The sequence below is a fragment of the Babylonia areolata genome, chromosome 18 (genome assembly GCF_041734735.1).
Source record: "Babylonia areolata isolate BAREFJ2019XMU chromosome 18, ASM4173473v1, whole genome shotgun sequence".
NCBI classification, from domain to species: domain Eukaryota; kingdom Metazoa; phylum Mollusca; class Gastropoda; order Neogastropoda; family Buccinidae; genus Babylonia; species Babylonia areolata.
This window is the reverse complement of record NC_134893.1, coordinates 34,342,631-34,357,124: the sequence shown is the minus strand read 5'-3', so window position 1 is coordinate 34,357,124 and position 14,494 is coordinate 34,342,631. Positions and strand designations below refer to the sequence as shown.

At 44.6% G+C, this 14,494-nt stretch overlaps 1 protein-coding gene across 1 annotated transcript in view; it reads right to left on the bottom strand.

The window, feature by feature from the left end:
• Positions 1-5,722, bottom strand: part of LOC143291951 (frizzled-5-like) — a 79,374-nt gene extending 73,652 nt beyond the window's left edge. Inside the window, exon 1 of the mRNA XM_076602102.1 lies at positions 5,643-5,722. The gene's annotated coding sequence lies outside the window, so the exon portion shown is untranslated. The remainder of the gene's footprint in view (positions 1-5,642) is intronic.
• Positions 5,723-14,494: the final 8,772 nt, after the last annotated feature.

Below are 14,494 nucleotides of genomic sequence, written 5' to 3'. Positions count from 1 at the left end.
TGCAACAACTCCAAGCTCAAGTCCCCCGTTGCCTTGCGGCTACATCTTCTTCGGAAAAAGGCTAAGGGGTTAAACCCTGACAGAAAATCCAGAGTCGGAATCCCTAAGAGGTCTTGGAGATGTAAAATGAAAGAATGCTTATTTTAGATTTTCTTTATTAACTTTTTTTTTTTTTTTTGAAAAATGCTCAATGATGACAAGGTGGCATCAGTCGGATATTCTACATATATCCATATTAAACAACCCTAAACCGGTGAAAACAATTATGAGACCTTTTCTGAGAGATTCCAGTGACTTTCTGCCAGACTATTTCCGGGACTGTCTCCTGGGAGACACTGGCAGCAAACAGATCTGCCTGGAAAACTTCCACCAGGAAAGCTGTCAGGAAATTTGAAAAGGAAAGGACACAGACAGCCGGGGAAAAACGCGAGCGGAGAAAGGAGGCATCATCTCAAGTTCACCCCTCCAGCGACCAGCCAACCTTCACGTGCGCCAGCTGTTCCCGACAATGCAAGTCCAGGATTGGCCTGTACAGCCATCAGAAGGCTTGCCTCACCCGGACTAGACCTTCTTACCAGTGATCTTCGGATACGAAGAAACTGCCATCATCATCATCATTTCCGGCAGCTCCTGCGTCGCCCCTGGTGCCAGGCGTATTGGCTTCTGCTTTTCACCTGGAGTCTACAAGAGGCGAGGAGAGGCGGTGTGGAAAGGACGTGCTGCACTGGGCAACAGCCTGTCTTTCCTATCAATCTGTCCAGGCGTGCATCTAGAGAAGTCACTCCAGCTTCGGCGACTAAATTTCTGGTGCAGTCATCGTCTTTCGAAGACGGAAGGAAGCCGACGACGACGACAATCCCTTGCATGATGTAAATGTTGGGAGGGCAGGATACAGGTTTTCTGTCATCATCTTTCAATATTTTTTTTTTATTACTCGTTTTAACCCATTGACTGCTGAGCTTTCTCGTTATATTGTGCTGGCCAAAGGAAATAATTATGATCACAAGAGGAAGAGGTCCAGATAAAGAATTGTTGCTGATAGACTGGATTGTAATTTCCAGGTTATCTCAGTGAGGTGACAGTCCCTCCTCTGACGAGCATACTTGTCGGTGGCCATTGAAGAAAGGGTTAAAGCGCAGATTTGTCTCTTCAAAACTTCAAAACTGACTCACCGTGATCAGCAAATTAAAGTCCGTGACTGTTAAACCCCTAGACTGCCTCAGGACGTAGCATTTACGTCCATAGTGACGTCACTGATGACATCATCAAAAGACGGGAAATATGTTTAGAAGGCTGAAAATTCACAAATCTGATCTAGAGTGTTATATCTCCATATCAGTTTCTCAGTTTTGGGCTGATTGTTCTGGATATTGATTTCTTACTTGAAACATCTTTTTCTTCTATTATTAACCCCCCCCCCCCCCCCCCGGCAGTCAAGGAGTTATAATACACTGCACTGAGTGTTCGTCCTGGCGTGGTGGGCTGTGCGGCCGATGGTACAAACTAAAATGACATAACTAAATGGGAAGTTCCCGTGACTTCAACGCTCGACAGAAACCTGGGTCTTCCCCCCCCCCCCCCCCCCCCCCCCACCCTCCTTGGATTGCGCAGCAAGACTTCAAACATGAACGGTCAGGCAGGAGGACATCACCTCACAAAGGTGTAAGCAGCATATGCAGGTTGGAGTGCCTCACCCCCGAACATCTTTCCCCTCTATCAATGCGATTTACACCCACGAACCACGTCGCCGAAACCCCAGCAGGAGCCAGCTTACATTGCTCGCACGGAAGAGCCTAGTATGGTCGTAACCCGCTACTGTGTGTAGTATGAAACTGACCAGTGGCGTAGTTCGGTCAACATAGGCATTTAGTCACGTGTAACTGTCAGAAAGTTAGAACCAAGCCATGCAACTGGCACTGCACCCACACCGGGAAACTTGCGAACGCCACCAACAGGTCATTGAACTCAACAACTCTCCCACTCAGTCGGGAGTTTCCGTATCATCGAATACTTAAAAATCACTCAGGAATGACTAAACTCCCGATAAATATTACAAGACATCCATCTATGTTTAAATTTGCGTTACTAATGGCTGCAGAAAACAAACCAGTAGGGATAATGAATGTTGCGAACTTCGTACATAAAAACCCTTGACATGGCATGCAGAGTTTGAGTTTGTGATTCTTTCCGAAAAAAGCAATGTACAAAAAACTCTTGACATGGAATGCCGAGTTTCAGTTTGTGATTCTTTCCGAAAAAAAAAAGCAATGTGCTCTCCTGATTGTAATCGGCCACGACTGATACAAGTATGTAATTTGAGTCTTGAGAGTTGAGTCTAAAGCTCAAAGATCATCTGGCTACCCACTGGATGAATCCTGGAAGTGCCAGAGGTGGGTAAAGATTTTAACCTCGAAAGGATGTCTCCATACATGGTGGTTCAACGAAGTTCCTTGGTACTTATTTTTGCACAGAAAAGAAGGCGGGGAGGGGGAGAGGGTGTCCACATTAATGATTCCCACATCTTTGGCTAGCCTTTGGTGGTTAGGAAGCACGGAGATAACCGGCCTTCACCGCCCTTGAACACGTAATATGGTTGCCTACCTGGCGAAGAAGAAAGACTCGCGCCCATAACAGCTCGCTTTTAATAGCGGGTGCACGTGCGGCTTCCAGCTCATGAAGTACACACAGAAAACCCATATCCGTTTAAATGCACCAGAAACCAAGATTGTGTGTGTGTGTGTGTGTGTGTGTGTGTGTGTGTGTGTGTGTGAGGGAGAGAGACAGAGAGGAAGAGTGAGGAAGGGACGGGGAATACAGTAACGGGTGGAGGGATGGTGTTCAATATTGTGTGTGTGTGTGTGTGTGTGTGTGTGTGTGTGTGTGTGTGTGTGTGTGTGTGTGCCAGTGTGTGAGTGTGTGCGTGCATGCGTGCGTGGTTGTGCTGTGAGTGAGTGTATGAGTGTGTGCGTGCGTGAGTGTGTGCGCGCGAGTGCGTGCGCCCGCATGTGTGTATGTGTGTGTGTGTGTGTGTGTGTGTGTGTCTGTCTGTCTGTCTGTCTGTGTGCCACAGTGTGTGTATTTGTGCTGTGAGTGTATGAGTGTGTGCGTGCGTGAGTGTGTGCGCGCGAGTGCGTGCGTGTACCCGTGTGTGTGAGAGAGAGAGAAAGAGAGAGTGACAGACAGAGACAGGTAGACAGACAGACAGAGAGAGAGGGAGGGGGAGGGGGGGAGAGAAAGACAGGCAGACCTGTAGAGAGGGAGGGGGAAAACGACAAAAAATACAATGAGAGAACTAGAGACAACCAGACGTGGAGACAGATATGTGTTGAGCAAAAGAGACACACATGACAACAGACAGACAGACAGACAAACGGAAGCAGACAGAGACAGAGGGTGGTGAGAGAGGGGGACTGGTGTGGAAGGGAGAGAGACAGAGACAGGGAGAGACATCAGTGACACAGAACGAGGGATGGAGGGTGGGAGCTGTGTGGGAGAGTGAGAGAGAGACAGAGAGACAGACAGACAGACAGACAGGGAGACAGAGACAGCGAGAGAGAGAGAGAGACAGACAGACAGACAGTCAGTCAGTCAGATAGAGAGAGACGGAGACAGACAGAGAGACAGAGACAGACAGACAGACAGACAGACAGAGAGAGAGAGACAGACAGACAGACAGATAGAGACAGACAGACGAAGAGACAAAAGAGAGAAAAGGGGGAGACAGACACCACAGTGCTTGCTCTGAACCGTTCTACACACATTTACAAGCGTCCACTTCCATACAGCAGCCAAGAGCCCCTGCAGTGCCAGACGTGCCGTCCCCGACACCTGTAATCAGTCACCTGTCACGCTGCCTGGCTGGCCACGTTCCGATGTTACCTATCTATCTACCCACCTGCCCCCCCCACCCCCACCCCTATCCAATCCACCCACCCACTACCTCACCCACTCACCCCTCATCCCCTACCTGACCTCACGCCCCTCACTAACTAACGTTTCGTTCCCACGCTACCAACACTGTCCCGACTCTCAGAAAAAAAAATATATGGGAGGGAGAGGGAGGAGGGGGGGGGGGACGGGAGGGGGGGTGTTGTGGGGGGTTGGGGGGGGGGGCACTAGGGGGGGAAAGATTGGTGAATTGTTGTATGAGAAGAGAGGCTCGGAGCCAGCAGCTGGTTTTAATATAGCCAGTCTCTCTCCCCGACGAAGCTGCCATAGATTAAACAAGATAAATCAAGTAATTATTCAGAAAAAGAAAGAAGAAAAGAAACCTCTAAATAATGCCATGAGTATCTGATACTTTAGCGTGTTAACAAACATGTTCCTGGAAAGGAAACATCAAAACTTGAGTCGTTCAATTTCAGACTGATTCAGCTGTGTAGCTTGTTACCAGATCTCCAAGTTCCAAGTTTTGTCTGCACTGTGTATAAAAATAAAACCCCAGAAAAACAGACAGAGGTTTTTTTGTCTACACTGTCGCCGTGTATAAAAAGACACAGAGATAGACAAACAGACAGTCAGACAGAAGTTTCGTCTACACTGTCGTCTATATAAAAGACAGACAGACAGGAGTTTTGTCTACACTGCCGTGTATAAAAAGACAGAAAAATAGACAGACGGAAGTTTTGTCTACACTGTCGTGTATAAAAAAACAGACAGAAGTTTTGTCTACATTGTCGTCTATAAAAAGACAGACAGACACAGGGGAGTTCTGTCTACACTGTCGTCTATAAAAAGACAGACAGAAGTTTTGTCTACATTGTCGTCTATAAAAAGACAGAGAGGAGTTCTGTCTACACTGTCGTCTATAAAAAGACAGACAGAAGTTTTGTCTACATTGTCGTGTATAAAAAGACACTGAGACAGACAGACGTTTTGTCTACACTGTTGTCTATAAAAAGACAGACAGACAGAGAGGAATTTTGTGTCTACATTGTCGTGTATAAAGAGACAGACAGACAGAAGTTTTGTCTACATTGTCGTGTATAAAAAGACACTGAGACAGACAGACAGAAGTTTTGTCTACATTGTCGTCTATAAAAAGACACTGAGACAGACAGACAGAAGTTTTGTCTACACTGTCGTCTATAAAAAGACACACAGAAGTTTTGTCTACATTGTCGTGTATAAAAAGACACTGAGACAGACAGAAAGACAGACAGACAGACGTTTTGTCTATACTGTTGTCTATCAAATGATAGACGGACAGAGAGGAGTTTTGTCTACATTGTCGTGTATAAAGAGACAGACTGAAGCTTTGTCTACACTGTCGTCTATAAAAAGACACACAGAAGTTTTGTCTACATTGTCGTGTATAAAAAGACACTGAGACAGACAAACAGACAGAAGTTTTGTCTACATTGTCGTCTATAAACAGACAGACAGAAGTTTTGTCTACACTGTCGTCTATAAAAAGACAGACAGACAGAGAGGAGTTTAGTCTACAGTGTCGTGTATAAAAAGACGGACAGACAGAGACAGAAGTTTAGTCTACATTGTCGTGTATAAAAACAAAACAAAACAGACAAACAAACAGAAGTCTTGTCTACATGGTCGTGTATAAAAAGAGAGACAGTGAGAGATGGAGAGCACACCACGCCACACCGGAGTCCAACATCACTTCACACGCCGCACCACCTTACCTGCACATGGACATGGACACACCAGACCGCCTGTTCCAGTTCGCTTTCGCCTCACTGAGAGGAAGGGGTGGATGACTCACAGCTGGAACATTATGGAAAGAACACGGTCACATCACTCGAAGGTTTGAAACAAAGGAGAAAATTTGACCAGCCACAGTATCCGCCATGGCTAACCGTAGCAGTAGCAGAGCACGAAAGGCTGCTAGCAGCAACAGCAGCCACAGCATGCTAGCCGTACAGCAGTAGGAACAGTAAGCAAAGGCTGTCTGCAGCAACAGCCCGAGAACAACAGCAGCAGCAGCAGCAGCAATGACAGTTGTGCTTATCGAGTCAGTGACTTGAGTGAGTGAACTGGCGAGTGAATGAGTTAAGTAGGTGGCCTTTTCGACAGTATATTATCGTTATTACTGCTATCACTATTATCACTTCTTGATGGTGTTGGTAAACAAGGTGTCTTGATGTTAAAATGATTCAAATGATGTATGAACATAATTAAAATACCACACATTTGATTGCATAGATTTCTGGATATGATTAAAAAAAAAAAAGGAAGCAGCTGTACATCCATGACACACAATAACGGGCGCAATAGCCGAATGGTTAATTAATAAAAGCGTTGGACTTTCAATCTGAGGGTCCTGGGTTCGAACCTCGGTGACGGCGCCTGGTGGGTATGGGGTGATTATTTTTTCCGATCTCCCAGGTCAACATGTGCAGACCTGCTAGTGCCTGAACCCCCTTCGTGTGTATACGCACGCAGAAGATCAAATACGCACGTTACAGATCCTGTAATCCATTTCAGCGCTCGGTGGGGTATGGAAACAACAACATACCAAGCATGCACACCCCGAAAACGGAGTATGGCTGCCAACGTGGAGGGGTAAATAAACAAAACAGTTATACACGAAAAATGTTACATGTCTGAGTGTGTATGTGTGCGTGCCTGAAATCTGATTGAATGACAGAGGAAACGAATGATGAGTGCCCAGTGGCAGCCGTCAGTCGGCTCTACCCAGGTAGGCAGACTGTTGTGCAAATGACCTCGTGTTTGTAAAGCGCTTAGAGCTTGGTCTGCGACCGAGGATAGGCGCTATATAAGTATCCATATCAATCAATCAATCAATAACCGATTTTAAAGACCAACAGTGACACACAGTGTTGGACAAACAGGCAAAACTTTGCTGAGTAAAGATAGATTAATAGATCATACAATCAACCACTCATCAACAAATACCACAAACTCGTAAGGCATTTTGGTGTGGAGCTAGTATTGCCAAGTCAAGCTGGATCATAACTGAACCTTTGGAAGGTTTATAACACACACACACATATATATATATATAGAGAGAGAGACAGACAGACAGACAGACAGAGACATAGAAAGAGACATGGACAGAGAAACAGACAGACAGAGACACAGGGACGGTGAGATAATGTAGTAAACGGCGTGTGAAAACTATTTCACTCAATTTTTATGAAACATTATTGAACATTGCAAAGCACTAAACTTGTGACTTATTCGCTAACCGAACTGAATCAGTTATATGACAAAAGTTTGTTTGTTTGTTTTTTCAAAAAGTTGTTGAGACCCAGAGAAAATCCTTCCTCGTTTTTCTTTCCGTATTTTGACTTTTTCTTTAACATGAGGAAGTATGTCCGTCATTTCAAAACAGTGGTAACCAGGACGCGCCACGGCGTGTGTGTAATAATAATCATCATCATCATCATCATCATAACAATCATAACTATCATCATAATAATAACATTAATCAGCGCATTCCTCATTGCATAAAGCACTTTGCAATCCACACACACACCCATGCGCGCGCGCGCGCGCATACGAAACACACTCAGTCCTCAACTCACAATCATGTACAATAAACATATATATTCGCATACAAACACGTATGGACAGTACATCCATCCATCCATCCATAGATGCATACATACACTCGACGCACACACAATACATCGTTACAAATATACCTACACAATCAACTGCTTTCAAGTATGAGAGAGGGTGTAGAGGAAATGCTGCTGGAAGAGGAACGTCTTGAAGTTAGATTTAAAGGAAGGCAGTGAGGGGATGTGTGTGTGTGTGTGTGTGTGTGTGTGTGTGTGTGTGTGTGTGTGTGTGTGTGCGTGCATCATGCGTGTGTGCGCGCGCATGTGTGTGTGTATGCGTGCGTGCGCGTGCCTGTTTCGCAAAAGGAGGTCAAGTAAGACACTGGGTAACAAAACTAGAGACCAACCACAGACACAGACAAACAGACAGACAGACGACGGTCACACAGACAAAATGAGAGACAGAGAAAAAGAGGGAGAAAGAAGAGGGGGGGGGGGGGGGGGGAGAAGAAAGACGTAGAGACAGACAGGAAAAAGCCGCCGCCTCAAGAGAAAGAACCTAGGAAATCAAAACCCGCGGAAAAGAATGGGTGTCCCCCGTAAAACTCCTCAAGCGCCGAACGACCCTCTTACCTATTCATCACATGCAAAACCCCTGTCACTCTCCTCCTTTCTCTCTCTATCTATCGCCTGGGGACCGGTAGACCTTGAGCAGTACCCCCCCCCCCCCCCCCCGTATGCCCCCCCCCCCCCCCCCAAAAAAAAAAACAAAAAACAACAAAAAACAAAAAACAAACAAAAAAAACCCGTAGAGAGGACTAGAAGGACAATGGAAAGAAGAAAGGAAAAAAAAGTATCATTTAAAACAGTCAAACTGAAGAACGTAAACATCTTCGAAAGAAAGAGGGGGACGGGGGGGAGGGGGGGCGAAAGAAAGGAATGAAAATATCATGGAAGGAAAGTGTGAGGAAGGATGATTAGAAGGAAGGAAGACAGAAGGAAGGAAGGGAGAAAGGTATCAAGAAAGAAAGAAAACGTTCACGGAGGAAAAATGAATGGGGGTGGAAGACAAGAGGCAGTGCAGGGAGAAGAGAGGGAACAAGCAGAATACATCTGTGAGTTTTCTCCGTGCCTGAAATAGAGCGTTGGGTTGTATGTTGCTGGTCAGGCAACTGCCTAGCAGATGTGGTGTAGCGTGTATGGATTCTCTTCCGAACGCAGTGACGCCTCCTTCAGAAACTGAAACGGGGTCAGTTTTCAGTTTCAGTTTCACTTTCTCAAGGAGGCGTCACTGCGTTCGGACAAATCCATACACGCTACACCACATCTGTTGAGCAAATGCCTGACCAGCAGCATAACCCAACGCGCTTAGTCAGGCCTTGAGTGCATGCTTACATATATTTGTGTACCTATGAAAGTGGATTTCATTTTACGTAATTTCGCCAGAGGACAACACTCTCGTTGCCATGGGTTCTTTTTCAGTGCGCCAAGTGCGTGCTGCACACGGGACCTCGGTTTATCGTCTCATCCGAAAGACTAGACGCTCAGTTGATTTTCCAGTCAAACTTAGGAGAAAGGGCGAGAGCGGGATTCGAACCCACACCCTCACGGACTCTCTGTATTGGCAGCTGAGCGTCTTAACCATTCTGCCACCTTCCTCCGGGGTCAGCTGTTAGTTAAATGTTTGCCCCTGCTGCAAATCACTGCCTGGTAGAACAGCATGTAATGCTACCACTACGTAACTACCGCTGCTACAAACGCAGCACGTGATACTACCACTACCTCTGCTACAACCGCTACTTCTACCACCACCACTACGAATACAACTATTACCACACCGTTTGTTTTTCTGTTGCTACAGCTGTTACAACTACGACTCATTCTACTGCTATTATCACTACACAACTAGTATTTTTGGTGATGCAATTTCGCCAAATACCGTTTTCAGATCGTAATGATTACACTATTGCTGATTCTGTTACAGCTGATATTATCATCACCGCTGCTACGCCTACAATCTCTTTTGTACCCTTGCTTACCACCGGCATTACTGCCACCACTGTTGTACTGTGTTACTTACTGTTCAACTGATTTATCTGTGTGAAATTAGGGCTGCTCTCCCCGGGGAGAGCGCGTCGGCACAGACCAGCACCACAATTTTGTTTTGTGTCTCCAAGTGTATAAATCTGGTTTTATTATCAAAGTGGAGTTCTCTGCAAAATTTTACCATGGAAACCTCTCTTGTAGCCGTGGGTTCTTTCACGTGCGCTAAGTGCATACTGCACACGCCCGGCGGAAACTCGGTTTATCGTTTCATCAGAATGACTACTTGATGTTACAACTTCTCCATCACAAAAAATACAACACAAAACAAAACAAAAACAACAACAATAACAACAACAAAAACAAACAAAAAAACAGAAAACAAAACAGAACAAAAACCACTACACACCACCACCACCAACTGCTGTTGTTGCCGCTGCCGCTACTGCTACAACAACAACAACGACTACTACCACCACCACCACCACCACCACCATGGCATCCATCAAACCTTTGAACGACAGACAGAGGATCCGCACCTAATGATTTTACAATAGTTAAGTGTCAGGGAAAGTGGTGACAATGAATACAGCAGGGAGAACAGAACTGTGAAGGGGGCGGAGGGGGGGGGGACGTGAGGGAAGGTTTGGAGGGTGTGTGTGTGTGGGGGGGGGGGGGGGGGGGGGGGGGGGTCGTGTGTGACAAAGAAACGACTGCGCAGACCACTGCACAATCACACTGACCTGGCAACGTTCAACCACCACACCGGAGTACTACCGGCCACTACTTTTCCTCCACTCTAGTCGTTCAGTCTGATGCGTAGCAATTTGTGGAGCTTCTTTTCCAGTCCCCTGCGCTTCGAAATTAACGTAGCAAATGTAGACCACGACAATGAATAATGGCAAAAAAAACGTAGACAGAAAATGTATTACTGCATATTTGTTTTGTTGCTGCTGTTGTTGATGTTGTTTGAAATATTCACAGCACATGTCATCAATCATAGACCAACATAACAGTTGTTTGAAGGTGGGTGGGTTTTTTTTGGTTTTTTTGTTTGTTTTGTTTGTTTGATTTGTTTGTTTGTTTTTGTTTTTTAACACGTCTCGTGGCAGTTTACACTGCAACAAGGACGCCGGGAATTAGGAAGAATTCTCTAAACGGATTCACATTCTATAATCATGACATGTTGTATGTACACTGGTTACGCAAACTACTCCCTTTTCCATACAATTAACCAAGCTGTAAGCGAGTGATTGCAAACTACCCTCTAACATGTTCAGCTAGCCACGAGTAATAATAATCAGTTATAATAAAAATTATTATTATCATCATCATGACGATGATAATTATGATAACATAGTATTTACATAGCACTGGGTTTTCTATTTATTTATTTATGTACGCTTATAGTTGACTTCATCAAGTTTTTGTGCCTTATACATATTATTAGTAGTGGTAGTAGTTTTTTTTAGTTTTTTTTTTTAAATATATATTTATCTATTATTTATTCACCTTTTTTTTTCTCAAGGCCTGACTAAGCGCGTTTGATTACGCTGCTGGTCAGGCATCTGCTTGGCAGATGTGGTGTAGCGTATATGGATTTGTCCGAACGCAGTGACGCCTCCTTGAGCTACTGAAACTGAAATTGAAACTGGGTTTTCTGCGGAGTCAAGCTCCGGCTTTCACTCTTTCAAGATTTTCACACGCTCGCATTACACTGTATCAAATGGATGAATGACATTCTAGGCAACTGTGTTTTGAAGTGGGGGCCGGCCGGGGGTGTATGGGGAGTTCCGGGGGCGCTGGGGGGGGGGGAGGGTGGGGGGGAGAGAGTAAAAGGTGGTGCTGACTGAACGTAGCCGGCTCGAGCAGCTCTCTAACGTCAACCAGGATAGGATAATCCAGGGACGATTTCCATCGCAGCCCCGGGGCCACCAATCAATTAAACACGCTTTGTCGCCCGCCGAGCACGAACAACCCCAGTGACACGGCTCCGCCGTCACGCAAACCGTACCGTTAATGAAACCCCTGTAACTAAGTGCAGATCTCGCTGAATTAAAACAGGGCTGTACCTCAGCAAGGCAAGCACGCACGCACGCACGCACGCTCCTTTGCACGCACGCCACATACCAAGTTCAGTATATAGACCTACCCCGGCCCATACGGGCGCGCGCGCGCGCGCAAAGCGTATGGTGCGCACGCAAGCATCTTATCTTCGGCGCGAGCGCGCACGCTCACACGAACAAACTGTTATCAATTCCTCTTTGTTACTAGAGCTGGTCCACTTTTAAGAAAGTTGGATTTATTCTTTTTTTTTTTTTTTTTTTTTTAATGAAGAGAAGAGACAGAAACTAATTTGAAACATTTGTACTCTTTTCTGGGGATTTTAGTTTGAATACACATGACATTTCTCTTCTTTTTTTTTTCTTTTTTTTTTTTATCCAGCCCTCGAAAACAAGCCAGCAGAGAGAGAAACAGAAAGACATAGAGACAGACAGACAGATATACAGAGACAGACAGACACAAAGACAGACTGGCAGACGCAATGACTGAGACACTCATAGACTACACCAAAGAGACAGACACAGACAGGCAGACAGACAGACAAAAAGGGAGGAACAGAGAGAGAGAAAGAGAAAAAGAAACACACAAAGAGACAGAGAGAGAGAAATGAAAAGAGAGAGACAGACACTGAGATTTTATTGTCCACTCAGTAGTTAAGCCCTCTTGACACGGGGCTGGGGGTTGATAATTTCTTACAGAGATATCATAAGTCAGTATTATTCAATGTTCAACACTACATTTAGAAGTCCTTTTACAGCCTATGTATGATTTCTTCTCTCTCTCTCTCTCTTTTTCTCCCCCCTCTCTCTCTCTCTCTCTCTCTCTCTTCATTTCGGTTGATATCTTCTTGTAATCTCTTCACCTCGCCTGTCTATGTATCCGAATCGGTTCAAAGTGTGTGTGTCGAATAGCTTCCAAAACATGTTTCCATTCATTGTGTTCAGATTCTCAGCGATCTGAATATTTCTATGACACCTTCAGCTGTTCTAAATACATCTGACAAAGCATAACTGACACTCACTTTAGTTTTTACCTTCACCTCTTCACCCCCGCGGTACCATCTCTCCCTGATCACCAAATGACCGTTCTTTTCTGAAGACCATTAAGTTTGTTTGTCAACATTTACAATTAAATTTAACCGATCTGGGTTGTTTTTTTTAAAGCAAGTTGACTTTAGAGCCCAAACTGGAAGCACAGTCAGGTAATAATTTTTATTATTTATTGACATCGTCAGCAAAGAGAAGTAAACATATTTCAATTGCACTGTGGACTGACCGAACACCACGCTTCCCATTCTTATATAGTTCGGACAAATCAGTGGCTAATTCATCCATGGAAAAATTACACAAAAATGTCACTTCACAAACCAGCCCTTTCTGCAATCCATAATGTACCAATGCATCCAGCTTATCGCTGTTTAGTTCTGTATCATGCAGAAGTACAGCAGATTAGGAAACAACGCCACAAAAAATGTTCACAACAAAGCCGTAGTTCAACTCACAATGTACCAATACCAAAACTAATCGCTGCCAAGTTCCATGTCATACAGAAGGATAACTGATTAGAAACGAACGCGACAAAAAATTAGTCAACAACAAAGTAAATCTTATTCCAATCCACAACATAATGCCGCCAGCAAATCGCTAAGTTCCACACCATTCAAAAGGATAGCACATTTCGCATCAGTCCAGTGTACCAGTGCCCACGCTAAGTTCCACACCATTCAAAAGGATAGCACATTTCGCATCAGTCCAGTGTACCAGTGCCCACACTAATCACTCACGAAGCTCTGTCGGGTAACAGATCAAAATGGAATGCCATGAACAGAAAGTTTACAACAAAACCTAACCTCCATCTGCAATGTACCAAAGCCCCCAACTAATCGTTGTTAACTTTTATTATCACCCAGGAGAACAGCATATTACAAACATTACCACAAAATGTTCACAACAAAACCTTACTTCGATTCACAATCTATCAGTGCCCCAAACTAATCGCCGTTAAGTTCGAAGCCATTCTGAAGTACAGCAGATTAGAAATAATACCACACACACACACACACACACACACACACACACACACACAAATCACAACAAAGCCTTTCTTCAACCCGCAATGAACCACTACCCAAACTAATCACCAGTAAGCTCTCTGCTATCTAGAAGTGTAACTAGTGAAAAACAAACACCACATAACAATAACAAGAACAGAAACGACTCTTACCTATAACGTTCAAGAGCTCTCAGCCAATCGCTGTTGAGTTCTTTTGTCATCCATAAGCACAGCAGATTTTGCATCAGTCCACTTTGTCCCAGTGCCCAAACTTATCGCTCTTAAAGTTCTCTGAGATAAGATACTTGAAACGTATGCCACAAAACAAAAGCACAACAAAACCTTACCTCCAATCTACAATGCACCAATGCCGCCATCACATCGTTGTTTAAGTTATATTATCTTCCAGAAGAATTGCAGATTAGAAACGAACACCATAAAAAGGTTTACAACAAAACCTAACTCAATCCACAATGTACCAACGTCCCCAACTAATCCCTGTAACGTTCTACCATCATCCCGATAAACAGCAGTTAAGAAAGGATTTGCCGCAAAAAAAAGTCAGTTCACAACAAAACCTTACCTTAATACACTATGTTCCAATGCCTCCAATCGGTCGCTGTTGCGTTAACTGTTATACACATTAAATTAGAAACGAATACCACACAGAGAGAGAGAGAGAGAGAGAGAGAGAGAGAGAGATTTACAACAAAACCTTACTCCAATCTACAATGTACGAATACCCCAAGCTGATCGCTTTTAGGTTCTCTATCATCCAAAGGAACAGCCGATCACACACACACACACACACACACACACACACACACACACTCAAAAGAACACCAACA